General features: G+C 46.3%; 1 protein-coding gene across 1 annotated transcript in view; it reads left to right on the top strand.

The window, feature by feature from the left end:
• The window catches only part of LOC136967187 (receptor tyrosine-protein kinase erbB-4-like), a 162822-nt gene that overhangs the window by 77946 nt on the left and 71775 nt on the right, over positions 1–13101 (top strand).

Raw genomic sequence — 13101 nt, 5'->3', positions numbered from 1 at the left:
CAGCTGGGGCATGGGGAATAATTTGATCGCCAAGGTTTGTCCAAAGCATCTACAGCACGGGCTCGGGTCGCGAAGACATGATCATGGTTGCCTGGGGTGACGGAGGATCCATCTTGTTTTGGTGTGTGCATGTGTGTGTGTGTGTGTGTGTGTGTGTGTGTGTGTTTGTGCTCTGTAAACTGCGGACTTCCATCCTACTCTGTTATTATTACTCTTGCTTCCTTGAGGCTGTGTGGTTGGTTTAGACTTCATTCTGCCTGGCAATAATCATGATTGGTGGGTTCTAGTGTTTTAGCATGACCTTGTTTTAGCAAAGAGATGGGCTGGAGGCGAGAAAGAGTGGGGATACTCTGGAGGTGATTTGTTTATAAAAGAGAAATACCACACTTTGTTAGCATCTTTACTGGGTTCTTTTCTTTATTCTTCTGTCTTTTACTACATCAACGGTCTCATGTTCGTGTTTGTAGTCCTCATGGCCTCCTTATCATCAAATGATCTTGCTCTACGCAGAATCCCTAGCTGTTTCCTCATGTTTTTGCTTGTTTCCTCCCTGTCCTCTCTCTTCCTCCTCCAACTCTCTGCTCCCCCCTCTCGCAGAGCTAACTAGTCACTGTTTGAATAAAAACTCATTAGGATTACATAGCCATTTAGCTAAGGTGACATTGGGTGTAATTGTACCATCCATCAATTCCTGTGTAATAACACACTCGGAGGAGCTAAATGTTGATTAGCCCTCGGCCAATTTCACTTGTGGCTGAAAATAATGACTGGGGAGTGAAGACTGCAGGCTGGGAGAAATTGGCCTCCAATGTGCGGTCAGAGGCACTGACCCACTGAGGCCAAATTAACTTCAGAAGGGAAACAAACTAATGCATTGTTCTTAAACTCAAAAGCTGGTTTGGTCTGGTCAGATCTATACACTTTCATGCTGTCTGTCTCTTACTATCTGTTCCTCTCTTTCCGGTGTGTTACTTTCTCCTTCCTCCCTACTTTTGCTTCCTCTGAGGGTTAACAAAAGCTGGACTTAGTGTCAGACACGTGCTTGTGTTTTGTTATTGCTTAATAAAGACAACCAGGGCCAGTCTCATTGGCCTGCCTCGCCTCCATGGGCCTTTTCCCTTCGCGACGACCCCCGAAATCCAATTGCCTGATTGTAATTACCAGTGGAACCAGGCATGGTAGAAGTCATTAATCAGGGCTACCAAAAGCATTGGGATTGTCCTGCTCACTGGCTTGTGCTGAGGCATGTATGGAGATATTAGAGTCTAATAGAGCACATGCTGAGGATACAGGTATTAAATAGCCGCTCCCCACACATCTTCCTGGTGGTCCACATTATTAAGTCCAGAGTGTGCCTGTAATACCGCTATTTTATCTGAGCTGTGAGACATCTTACACCTGTAACTTACATACATATCACCAGTGATTTCTCAACTTCCAGATTTCCTCTTTTCTTGGTAACCCCCTTTATTCAGTCATGGATTTTCGTCCATGATCCAGCTACAACATGGTTTTTATTCAATGTTTTTCCTATGTCATGGGGTCTTTTTTAAGCCTCATTCTGTATTCATGGCTTTTTCAGTTCATCTTACTTCTTACTCTCGGTCCGTTTCCTTAACACAGCAGCTTGTAATCATTGTCTGGCTACCTTAACATGTGAGTCTTTGTCCCTGCAACACACTGTCTGTGGTTGGCTCCTTGATTATTGAGCAGAGGTGTGACAGGATAAGCTCGCGAGGTAATGCATGGGGTTATAATTGAGATGGAAACAGAGGCCAGACCTCTTGACCTTCATCGACAAACCGCCTGTGTTGCTCTACCAGAAGTAACATGCTGCTGTGTCTCCAGGTGAGAAGTTGAGAAGCCTCCTCTCCTTGGAAAGAAAAAAACAGACTTTGGAAAGACAAAAGCCGCTGTGAGGGCCATGACAAAAGACGGAGAGGTTCTTCGAGGATAGCCTTTTCTTCTTCCACCCAGATGAGACCAATAATTGAATTGCTCATCAGCTAATGATGCTGTTTTAATGGCATTAATATCCCTCTTCAGACAGAATAGAGAGTAGAAAAGAGGAAGGAACTGTCCCCCTGTGAAAGAGAAAGAGAGAACGAAAGGAGAGAGGGGGAGAGGGAGACAGCGGGGGTGAGGAGACGGGGATGAGTGAGACAGTGATAGAGAGAAAGACAGAGAGTGAATGTGAAAGAGACTCTGCAAACTGTAATTACAGCCGTTTAGCCATCAAATCAGAGCCTTGGCAAGTAGTCCAGCTCCAATCAACCAGGATGTCATGTCTTTATCATCTAATAAATCCACAGATGAATGATCATTACAGACTTTTGACTACTTTTAGGCACAGCCATCTCTCTCTCTCTCTCTCTCTCTCTCTTTCTCTCTCTCTCTCTCTCTCTCTCTCTCTCTCTCTCTCTCTCTCTCTCTCTCTCTCTCTCTCTCTCTCTCTCTCTCTCTCTCTCTCTCTCTCTCTCTCATCGCTTTCTCTCTGATTTTCATTTACGGACAGAAACAAAGAAAGAGGAAGAGAAAGAGAGAGAGAGACATTGTTTGTCACTCTGACCCCATAAGCAACCTTCAGGATTGATGGGATGCTCGGGATGATATGAGTTGCCAGGCCTAGGGACCTTTACTCTGCTTGAATATCACACTCAGCCCCCGGGACAGGCAATCCTGTAGTAAAATACTACTGCTCCAAGGAGCCTACATCACTCGGGGCTTGTGGGAAGCCCCTTGAGACGTATCTAAGCCTTCTTTAATGCCTGGTGATTACAACAGGCCTATCAAAGACATCAACCATTAGGCTGGATTTACACACGCTCGTGTGGGATGCGCACACAGATATACGTATGAGACTAATTGGCTGAACTGAAATTGAAAGCTAATTTTCAATGGATTAAAATAACTGAATGAGCGCCAACATTTTAAGTCTGACCTCGTAAAAAAGCTCTCTCAGGATCTGCAGTATTAACATCGATAGCAGTGCCTACTGTACTGTGATTCTCATGAGTTCTCATCACTGGGTAACAAGACAAACTTGGAAACCCAGATCAACAAGGTACAGTCTAATACATAACCCCTAGTGTACAGTAAAAAGTAGGAATTGGCCGAGAATCCAATCAGGTTACTGGGAACTTGGAACTTAATGCAACCTTGGAACTTAATATTTGTATTCAACATCTTGAATTTTTATTCAAGAACCTGCAAATGAGTGTGTGTTCAGCACAAAATCAATAGCCTTCTGTCTCTTTTTGTCGGTTATTGAACGTGAGTCTTTTCAAAAACGCCCGGCAGACAGCCAAATCAATTCAAAGTGCTCCAGTTCTGCTGTGAGACTTCAGCCTCTGAATTAACCAAGATTGTTAGTGAGGGAAGCTGATGGGTCTCATGCCAAAGCAAACCCTGTGTGCTATGGGCCACTGTGCCTCTGCTGCTGTCTGTGTTTGGACAGACAAGTGGGTCAGAAAAGTGAATCCTGCATCCCATCTGGATAAATAGACTCCAGTCCATTATCCTCTCACCATCTAATCTCTTCGGTGTGGGTCAGCAGGTCCCCTGATTTCCTTCTGGCCTCTAGGGTTATGCGATCGTCGATCAAGACTACCATTTCTCAATTGTGGATCTTTAGTGGACTTTTGTCGATTGGGGCACTGTGTGCCCACTGGGCCGTGACCGGAGCGGGGGATAAATCTGGACCACGTCTTGACAGACGCCCTTACCGCTGCCTCTCTTGCCCTCCCAAATTTATGGAGCCGTGAGGCCCATCAACCTTTATTAGCTAATAATGCTGTTACGGCCATTAAGCCTAGCCTGGACGTAGAGCCTGGGTTTCTCAGGGCATAGAGCCTGGCAGGACTGTAACGCAGGCCCAAGGATGCAGTTAGACACTCAGAGTCTGGTGGTGTCGGGTAACAGAGAGGAACCTCACAAAATTGAGGACAAAATGAATAGATTTATCTCAAGCTCCAGAATCATTTCAGGAAGAGCCTCCTTCTCCCGCCCGCCCACCCCCACCACACAAACCAAAAGAAATGTTGCCAATAAAGTAGTAATGTGACAGTGGACTGAGCTGCAGGTGTTTTATATTGCCTTGGTGAATTATGCAGGGAGAAGCAGGGGGTTGTCTAGCTAGCACCCTCCAGCTGGAAACAATGGGTTGTTTGCTTTTGGTTGTTTTGATTTGAGTCGTTTTATGTATTTGTTGTTTTTTGGGGAGGGTTTATCTCAATACATTAACAAAAATGCTAAGACAGAAATAAGATTTTTCATGATGGATAATCATTCAAAAGCAATTTTAGAGATTAAGGACATCATTATCATCACGGTATCGGCATATGTATTAAGATGCAAACTTTGGTTTGATAAACGTACAGGGGCAACCCTACCCTTCTGTATGAACTGTATACATGTATGTATACCTAAAACAAAGTAGATAACAGGATGCTGATGTGGTCTTTTCATGAAACCTACTTTACTGAAAAATGGTTATAGCTCTATAAGCGTGTTACGTGTGTGACATATCAGACACTTCATCTCCCTTGGTATGTGTTTACATAACGCTAGCATGCTGAGGAGGTTTTTATTGTAGATATTATATTACAAAACCATTTGGAGTCATATTACTTCACAAGGGCCTGCATCTGCATACATGTTCTCAATTCATTTTAGATACATAAGGAAGTGTGGCTTTGTTCATTGAAATGCAAAACCACACATCTTTTAGTCCTTTGAATAACATCTTTAAATAGGGTTTTATTCAAGGCAGTCAGACTGGCTGAAACCGTAGAGAGGATTGATGAGGGTTCCGAACAATGCTCAGTCCTGGCGGTTTGTGTCTGAGGCAACAACGTGCACAAATACGCCAATTGTTCCTTTGAGTAGATTTATTAGAGACTGTGATGTTGTTGGTGTCCACAGGGAGAATCTATTCAGTCACAATCAGTGGTAAGTGACTCTCCAATTATTGCTTTAGGTATCCCAAACAACACCCAAGGCTCTTACCCTTGGGGGCCACACTCATATCTGAGGCAGCACAACCTTGACAGCGCAGCTGAAAGTCAACAATGATTAGGTCTTTGACAGAGGCACCACTGCTCAGGCTTTATCAGAGGACGTGGGGAATCATGTTAACACAAAGAACGAGACAGTAGACGTGTTCGCACAGGAACGTCGAAAATGATTTCCCTGTGTGTGGAGGAGAGATGTGCGGAACCAGTTTGAGCGGTGAGGGATCGTCAAAGCCTGCTGGGTTTAGTTCTCTGAAGGCGTGGCTCCTTAGGGTCCTGTAGTTGGGGGGTTGAGGCCTGATTAACCGGGAAGTTAACCATGGCTTCTGGTCGATGGTGTGGCGTCCTACCCAGAGTGCCGTGCGTAGGAAGGTGATTATAGTCCGATTAAGACTTGTCGCAGAATGTGCAACCGTAATTGAATAATCGCCGCTCACCCAAACGATCCCTCGGCGGACCGGCTCCTCATCAGATCTGTGCAATATTAACCATGACACGGGTGTAACCAGGCTGGTAATTAATGCACTGAATCAATTACAAATTACTCTATTTGGAGAATTCCCCGCAGGAGTCCACTCATTACTCCACACTGATGGAGTCGTGGTCCCACATGGACAATGGGAGAGTGCCACTTTTGATTCCATCTTTCTTCTGTCAACCTCTTATCTTAGGGCACAGAGGCTCAGTGTAGAGAGGCTTTGGATTCACTAGCCTACCCTACTCTGGTTTGTGTGTCTACAGTGACTCGAGTGAAATCGGACCATGGCATTTAGGCTGTCAGAACTCAAGGCCGTGTTTTACTGTCTCTGAGCTCTGCTCAGACAGTTTTAACTGCATGTGAGCCCTGCTGCGGAAAACAAGTGGATCTCACCGCAGACACTTACCTACAATGGCAGGAATGTGCGGTTATGGAGTAAATACAGTGTGTCTCTGCTCTCCTGGCATAAATGGTTTGGATATCATACAGTGAGTGCACTGCTATTCATTTTTCGGGCTGTGATGGAAGTCAGCTTTGATGACAGAGGGCTTTTGGGAGCTGTCAGGAAACTAAATGGGAAAAAGGATGAGAAACAGTGGAGAGGGACAGGGAGACTGGAGTCTGAGAGCAAGAGAAAAACACAGCGACACTTATCCCTGCACTGTGCCGACGACTAGATAGAAGCAGCGATGGTATAAAAACCAGGAGTCAGGCGGCTGAGTGGTTAGGGAAGCAGGCTAGTAATCAGAAGGTTGCCAGTTCGATTCCCGGTTGTGCCAAATTACGTTGTGTGCTTGGGCAAGGCACTTCACCTTACTTGCCTCGGGGGGTATGTCCCTTTACTTACTGTAAGTCGCTCTGAATAAGAGTGTCTGCTAAACGACAACATTTAAATGTAAAAACCCAGTTGTCTCTAGAACCTTGGCTTTTACCTATTGTAAGTGTGTTAAATGTTTCAGTTTAAGGAACAATCTTGACATTGACTCCACAAGGGCTATGCCACTGGGCTGGAAGTGCCAGGCTGCAGCCAGGGCTTGCCAAAACCAGACTCGTATCAATGTCCTTTAATGATGATGTAACTTCCTTGTACATTAGCCAATGAAAGCCTCTCCAATTGTCTGTATATAATTCCAAATGTGTTCGGATGGAATCCACATGGAAGTCATAATTACAGAAAATAACTCTCACTATGAACTTACCTTTGCAAATGCATTACCATTTGAGTGTAGTACAGTGAGAGAAAGAGAGAGAGAGAGAGAGAGAGAGAGAGAGAGAGAGAGAGAGAGGGAGGAAAAAAACGAAAGGAAGAGATCATCACCATTCAGTGATGGAATAGAGGATGCAAAATAAACAGAATTGTGGTGTATGTGCGTGTGTATGAGAGAATGAGAGAAAGCGAGAGAGAAAGCGAGAGAAAAAACGAGAGCGAGAGAGCGAACGAGAGAGAGAGAGAGAGAGAGAGAGAGAGAGAGAGAGAGAGAGAGAGAGAGAGAGAGAGAGGGGAGAGAAGATGCACGGTTATTCTTAATTACTGTGGTGCCAAATCGATAGGCACTGTGGCACGGCTCATTATGTGAAATGTGATGGAGAGGAGAGAAATGAGCTGAGCCCAGTGTTGGGAGGGTTGAAGACATTGTTGGGAAAATCAGAGGCAGTCACCTGTGGCCCTGGCATACACACAGACACACACAGACACACACACAGACACACTCACGCACAGCAGTGGACTTCCTGTCAGCATCCCTGGCATACCTCTGGGGTTCTCCCGGAGAGGAGGATGAAAGCGGGAATCAGAGCAACAGTGGTCTCTTCAATCTTTCTATCGCTTTAATCAGGCTGCCTACCGCTTACTTAGAGGAGGGGAATCACCCCTCAGCCTCTCCCCTTCCTCCACACTTGTCCCTCCCCTATTCTCCCCTCCATCCCTATAGTGAAGGGATGAAAGGTATCCGTTCCCACTGGGGCCCGCCTGCTCATCCCGGCCTTACAGAGGGGCTCCGCTCTGGCTCCTAATAAGCTCGACGCCCACAGAGCTGTGTGCTTCCCTGGAAACACCACTTCATTAGCATCCACCCGTAAGATCAGCTCTGAGTGGAACCTATAGACATCATCCACCTTAATTGTGCTAAGTGTGGACCTCATCAAATGCCACCATGCAGAAAAAAAGTAATTTGGGTGCAGATCTCTCGCTGGGAAGAGGATTAAGTGGGTACTCTTGTGCTGAGTTGATGAAAACATCTTTCGTTTTTTTTCTTTCTGCTGGGAGTATATGATGCTCACATGGATGTCCTCTGTTGGAACACACAGACTTACGGTACCATCATATCCATGTTATGCACCTTTAAACAGCACAATCACATGCACAGATATGCTGATACATGTACATACATAATATGTATCCTCAAACATACCCACCCACCCACGCACTCACAAACAGACACACCACAAACTGAGAGGATTTGAGACGTCGAAATCTTCTCAGTTTGCCAGCGGACCTTCAGATATCCTGATTGTCTATCAGGCATTAGAGGAGCCAGATGGTTTACAAATGTGAAATAGTTGCCCCATCCAAAACAAACTGAAAGACTGCATTAGGAAACGCTGACTCAATCTTTCTCAGCAGCTGTGTCGCTTTGATGGCAAGTCGTCTCAGTCCTAAGAAAAGGAAGGTGATTTCCGAAATTGAGTTTTGGCAAATTCAGAGGGTGTCAATATGGCATGAGCTTCCCAAAACGTGTTAAACCACAGCTGATATATGTGTTTCTCTTGTTAATGGACATTTCCCCTTGATACTGTATACAGACCCTACACTGGGTCTCTTGAGTGTCTTTTTGAATTCAAACAATATGGAGAAAATCAAAAACCTTTAGTGTTGAAGACACAGAAACCAGAACACACACACACACATATATAAAGTATATAAACAGCGTATACACATATATACTATAGTATGCAGTAGTATACTGCAAGTGTAGTGTATAGTAACATGTGCATGTGCAGTGTATAGTAATATGTGTGTGTACATAAACAGCATGCTTATTTATGTTTTACTGATACCCCTTCCCTCTCTTAGCTCACTCAACACTGTGTGGCATGTCATGAACTGATCCGGCAGTGATGTATGCACCTTGTGGGGATTACTCATCAACATGTCTGACAGTGGAGTGCCCAACTGTCACAATCAATGAGAATCAAGCCCTCTGAAACACATCCCTTCTCAGCTTGCGTGACTCTTCCACTGCGAGCCCCACTTCTCAAAGTCATCAGGTTTCGAATGTGTGTAGCAGAGGACAGAAACCACTAATGCTACTTTATCCCTTGCTAGTTCACATCCGTAGGGGATCCATGAGAAATCGGTCATGAAGTTGTTTTGTGCTACTGAGATGAAGTGATCTAACTAGCCTGTGCACAGCACCAAGATAATTAAACATTCATTACTACTAACCGGACTATCTAGATGATTTGTTACACATAACCATCTGGGAAGTCGTCCTTGGAAACAGTTTGGAAAAGGACACAAACCTTTTAAAATACATGATTGGATGAACCATCTGTCTATTATCATATATCACTGGCAAACTTCAACCACAACTGTAGCTGCCAGTAGTTCCTCAGTGACTCTGATTGGTTCGAACCACCGTGGTTCTGGTGCAAACGAATAACTTGGAGCTTAGCAAAGATGGATTCTCGCGTGGGAGAATCCAGCTGTCTCGCACTGTTACATGACTCTAGGAGGACCTAGAGAATGAGCAGGCAGACGTAGCTCAGTGATGGTGTGTCCGTCCCTGCTCCACCCAGTCACACACATACACCCAACCCCAGCCTCGCCTGAGAGTTCCTCAGCAGGAAACCAAACCCATGAGAGTGGCGTGGATGATGAAGCGGTTCCGAGGCACGCCATACACTCGCACACATCCAGACCCGTTTACCTGCTTCACATCAAAGATGGTACACCATCATGTTGTTTAAGAGATAAAGAATGCAGTCAGATCAAAGGAAACAACAGCTCCAGGTGTTTGAAGTGGCTCCCATTTGAAGAGTCCTCCAGACACTGAAGGAGGAAGAGAGGTCGGAGACACCTCATGCACTTGCTGCAAATCACTGCGGGTACACCATGTGACGTCAACGTCCAACCAGAACGCACCAGTGGGAGTGGGACACAAACTCTTACAGGTTTGTCTGAAGTGTGTCTACCTCACAGGTCGCACAATCAAACACAGTCTTACTCTCTCACGCACAGACACACACACAGAAATAGGTTTAAATGAAAGTTGACCCAAAGTTCTCTGCTGAATCTCTGCGGAGAAAATATTGTCAAACGTTCCTGCAGTTACAGTCAGCCACTGCAGAGACGTCTTGGTCATCATGACCTCATCAGCCTCTTTGCACAAACACATCAAGATCTAGGAAGCTACAACAACACTGCAACAATGCCTCTCACTATAATCCTACTTGTGAAATGGGCTGAAATATGTTGTAACTTTATACAGCATGTAGGCCAATGGAGTGTGGACAGTCCTTTCTGAAAGCTACAATGACTCGACAGTATATTTTCATATTCCGTTCGTTCCATCCCCATCCGGCTCTTCAGTGGCACAGTGGTATCTGTGATGGGCTGTAGGTAGTGTGTAAATGTAGAGATGAGGGATTAGTTGTGTACGGGCCCTAAGCTCCTGTGAAGTCCCTTGGCTTTGTCTCCCTCACCCAGCACCCAGCCCCTCAGCTCAGGCAACCAGCTCAATATGTATGGTAATGAGAGGTAATCAGGCTAACGTGTGTTCAGTCCTTCCAACATGCTAATGGTGTCATTACACTCTTACACCCCCCCCCCCCTCCCTTTCCCCATACACACACACACCACCTCCACCTCTCTCTCTCTCTCTCTCTCTCTCTCTCTCTCTCTCTCTCTCTCTCTCTCTCTCTCTCTCTCTCTCTCTCTCTCTCTCTCTCTCTCTCTCTCTCTCTCTCTGTTTTCCTGAACTGGAACAGGTGGAGCTTTAATTATGCATTAAAATATACCGGGCCCCTCTCCGATCCACTTGACTGCTCTCCTCCTTCTGCAGTGCCCACTATGGCTGCTCTCCCCATTTCCCTCCCTCTCCCTCTCCCTCTCCCTCTCCCTCTCCCTCTCCCTCTCCCTCTCCCTCTCCCTCTCCCTCTCCCTCTCCCTCTCCCTCTCCCTCTCCCTCTCCCTCTCCCTCTCCCTCTCCCTCTCCCTCTCCCTCTCCCTCTCCCTCTCCCCCTCCCCCTCCCTTCCTACTTCCTCTGTTTCCAGCGTCCCTCCCCTTTAGAAGTTGAGGATTGAAGGACTCAATTTCAAAGCTGGGCACGTCTCAGAGTCTGAAGTGAGGGTTTTGTTCCGCTGGCACACTTCGGCCAACCAACGCCAGAGTGAAATGGAGGAGGGGGAGAAGAAATCCCCTCTAATCTAGTGAATCTGGCTGGCTCTCTCTCTTTCAACACCGTGACACACTGGAATATGTCCTTATTCAGCTGCTTCTCACTAAACCTCCTCCACCTCCACGCTCGGTTCCGTTCTGCTCTCTCAGCCAGACTATTGGAACTTTATTCAATGTTCGGAGTGGTCTGGAAAGCTAAGCGGTGCCATTGTTGCCACACATCTCACTGGCCTATCAAGTCATGCTGTTCATTCTTGGTATTTTACATCCAGTGTTGGAAAGGTGGAGCCCCTTGGTATTTTAGCTGAAATTTATCGAGGACAATGCCAGGTCATGCTTTATATTTAGCAAGTAATCTACCTGCATAATTGCACTGTAGCTAAATAGAGAATTGTATGGAAATGAATTATGACAGGAGTGAATTTATCACTGTTCCAAGCGAGGCACACAGTAGTTGGAGGAATATTATTGCAATAAACGCATTAATGCATGCTTTTTTCTTTTTTTGCAGTGGTTTTAAAGTCCAAACAAGAGCAGTTTTTCCTGGGCCCTAGTCCCTGCTCCCTCCCCCAACAGTGGATATGGGCACAAGCCCAGCCTTCTGAAACCTGGCAACCACAGGTTTATTTAGCCGATCAGTGTTAAAAGACCACAGAGGAAGCTTCAGCCATTAGCTTTGCATTGAACCACAAATTACTGCATGTTGTTTACGCCGGTCATTACAGAGCAAAAGAGGGATCTTTGTGTGCGTGTGTGTTTGTGTGTGTACCTGATCTTCTCCCCTTCCTTGTCCCTCTGTGCCTGCACTTTGGGAACTATCGATCAGGTGGCTAGAAAATAACAAATAGGCCAGAGGGAGGGCAGTGAAGCAGGGCAGGAACTGAACAATAGCACCAGTCTCCGTGAAAACAATATCATCCAGGTAATCCTTTAATTAAATTAACAACAGTGCTATGAAGGAGCCACTGTTTTTCCTCAGATTCCTTTCCTTCCGTCTGGTCTTTGATGCTGGCAGCCGGTTTTGAGGTTGCTAGGTAACTACTAGGAAGTCGTTTTTTTGGTTGCCACTGGTGGTGGTGGTGGTGGTGGGGTGGGGTGAAGGTGATGGAACGTGCTCTGGCAATGAGCTAAGACTGTGGGGACAGAGAGCCAAGGAGGGGGGTCTGAGGGAGCCAGTATGCCTGTGGCAGGGTCACTGTTCTGGACTGTCCCCCACACAGGATCAGCTGGAGCCCAAGGGTCATTAGCCAACAGTATATTCCAGGACTGCTGACCTCCAACTCCACAGTGTGCTGGAGTGACTCATCCCCAGCCCTCTGTCTTTGCTTGGCCAGACACAGCACACCCAGCCCTGTCTGCCTGCCTGCCTGCCTGCCTGCCTGCCTGCCTGCCTGCCTGCACACTGGCACCACAGCATGGAGCCTTGTCCGCGGCCTTAGACGCACTTATGCAGGCATGTGCACACAAGCCAAGCCCACACACATTCACACACAGTTTTGCACATCCCGCTGACCTTCTACAAACACACTAAGTTTACTTGATTGGTTGACTGACCCCTAAAGAAACCATAACACTTTACATTAAGGTTAGAGCAACTACCATGTAACTACTCTGGTAAAAAAACCTTGTTGGCACAAATGAATGTGTATTTAATTAAAGGGTAGTAAGCTATATAGGTTACCACAAAGTCTAAGAAGGCACACAATGTGGGAGGGTTGTAAGGAGTAAGTGGCTGTTGTAAGTGAAGGGGCAGTGGAAGGTTGTGTTACCAAAACAAAATCAATAGCATCAACCCACCCTTTCAAAACCTCTCCCATAGCAAGGTTCACTTGTCTAATATGCTGTATTCACCCTTAAACTATGGTATGTAGTATGTGGTACTACTATGTGGTATTGGTATGTAGTAACGTAAAGTATTGTCGAAACTATTCTCAAGGAATCTTACAGAGGTCAAACGCACACACACGCATGCACACACTCGTGCAAACACACACGCGCACACGCACAGACTAAATCTACCGGGGAAAGAGCTGCCGTCCGTGCCCATTAAGGGAACGTGTCGGATCATGACAGCGGCATGACTGCCCCTGCCAGTTCTGAGGCTGAGCCTGTCTGATGACGATGCCACCTGACAGCTGCCAGTGACGCGGGGCCTGAGCAGCGGAGGCAGGGGCACCAGCACACTCCTTAGGACTAATCTTAGCGTTGGCCG

This window comes from Osmerus mordax, chromosome 2 (genome assembly GCF_038355195.1).
Source record: "Osmerus mordax isolate fOsmMor3 chromosome 2, fOsmMor3.pri, whole genome shotgun sequence".
Classification (NCBI taxonomy): Eukaryota; Metazoa; Chordata; class Actinopteri; order Osmeriformes; family Osmeridae; genus Osmerus; species Osmerus mordax.
This window is presented reverse-complemented; position numbering and strand designations above follow the sequence as displayed.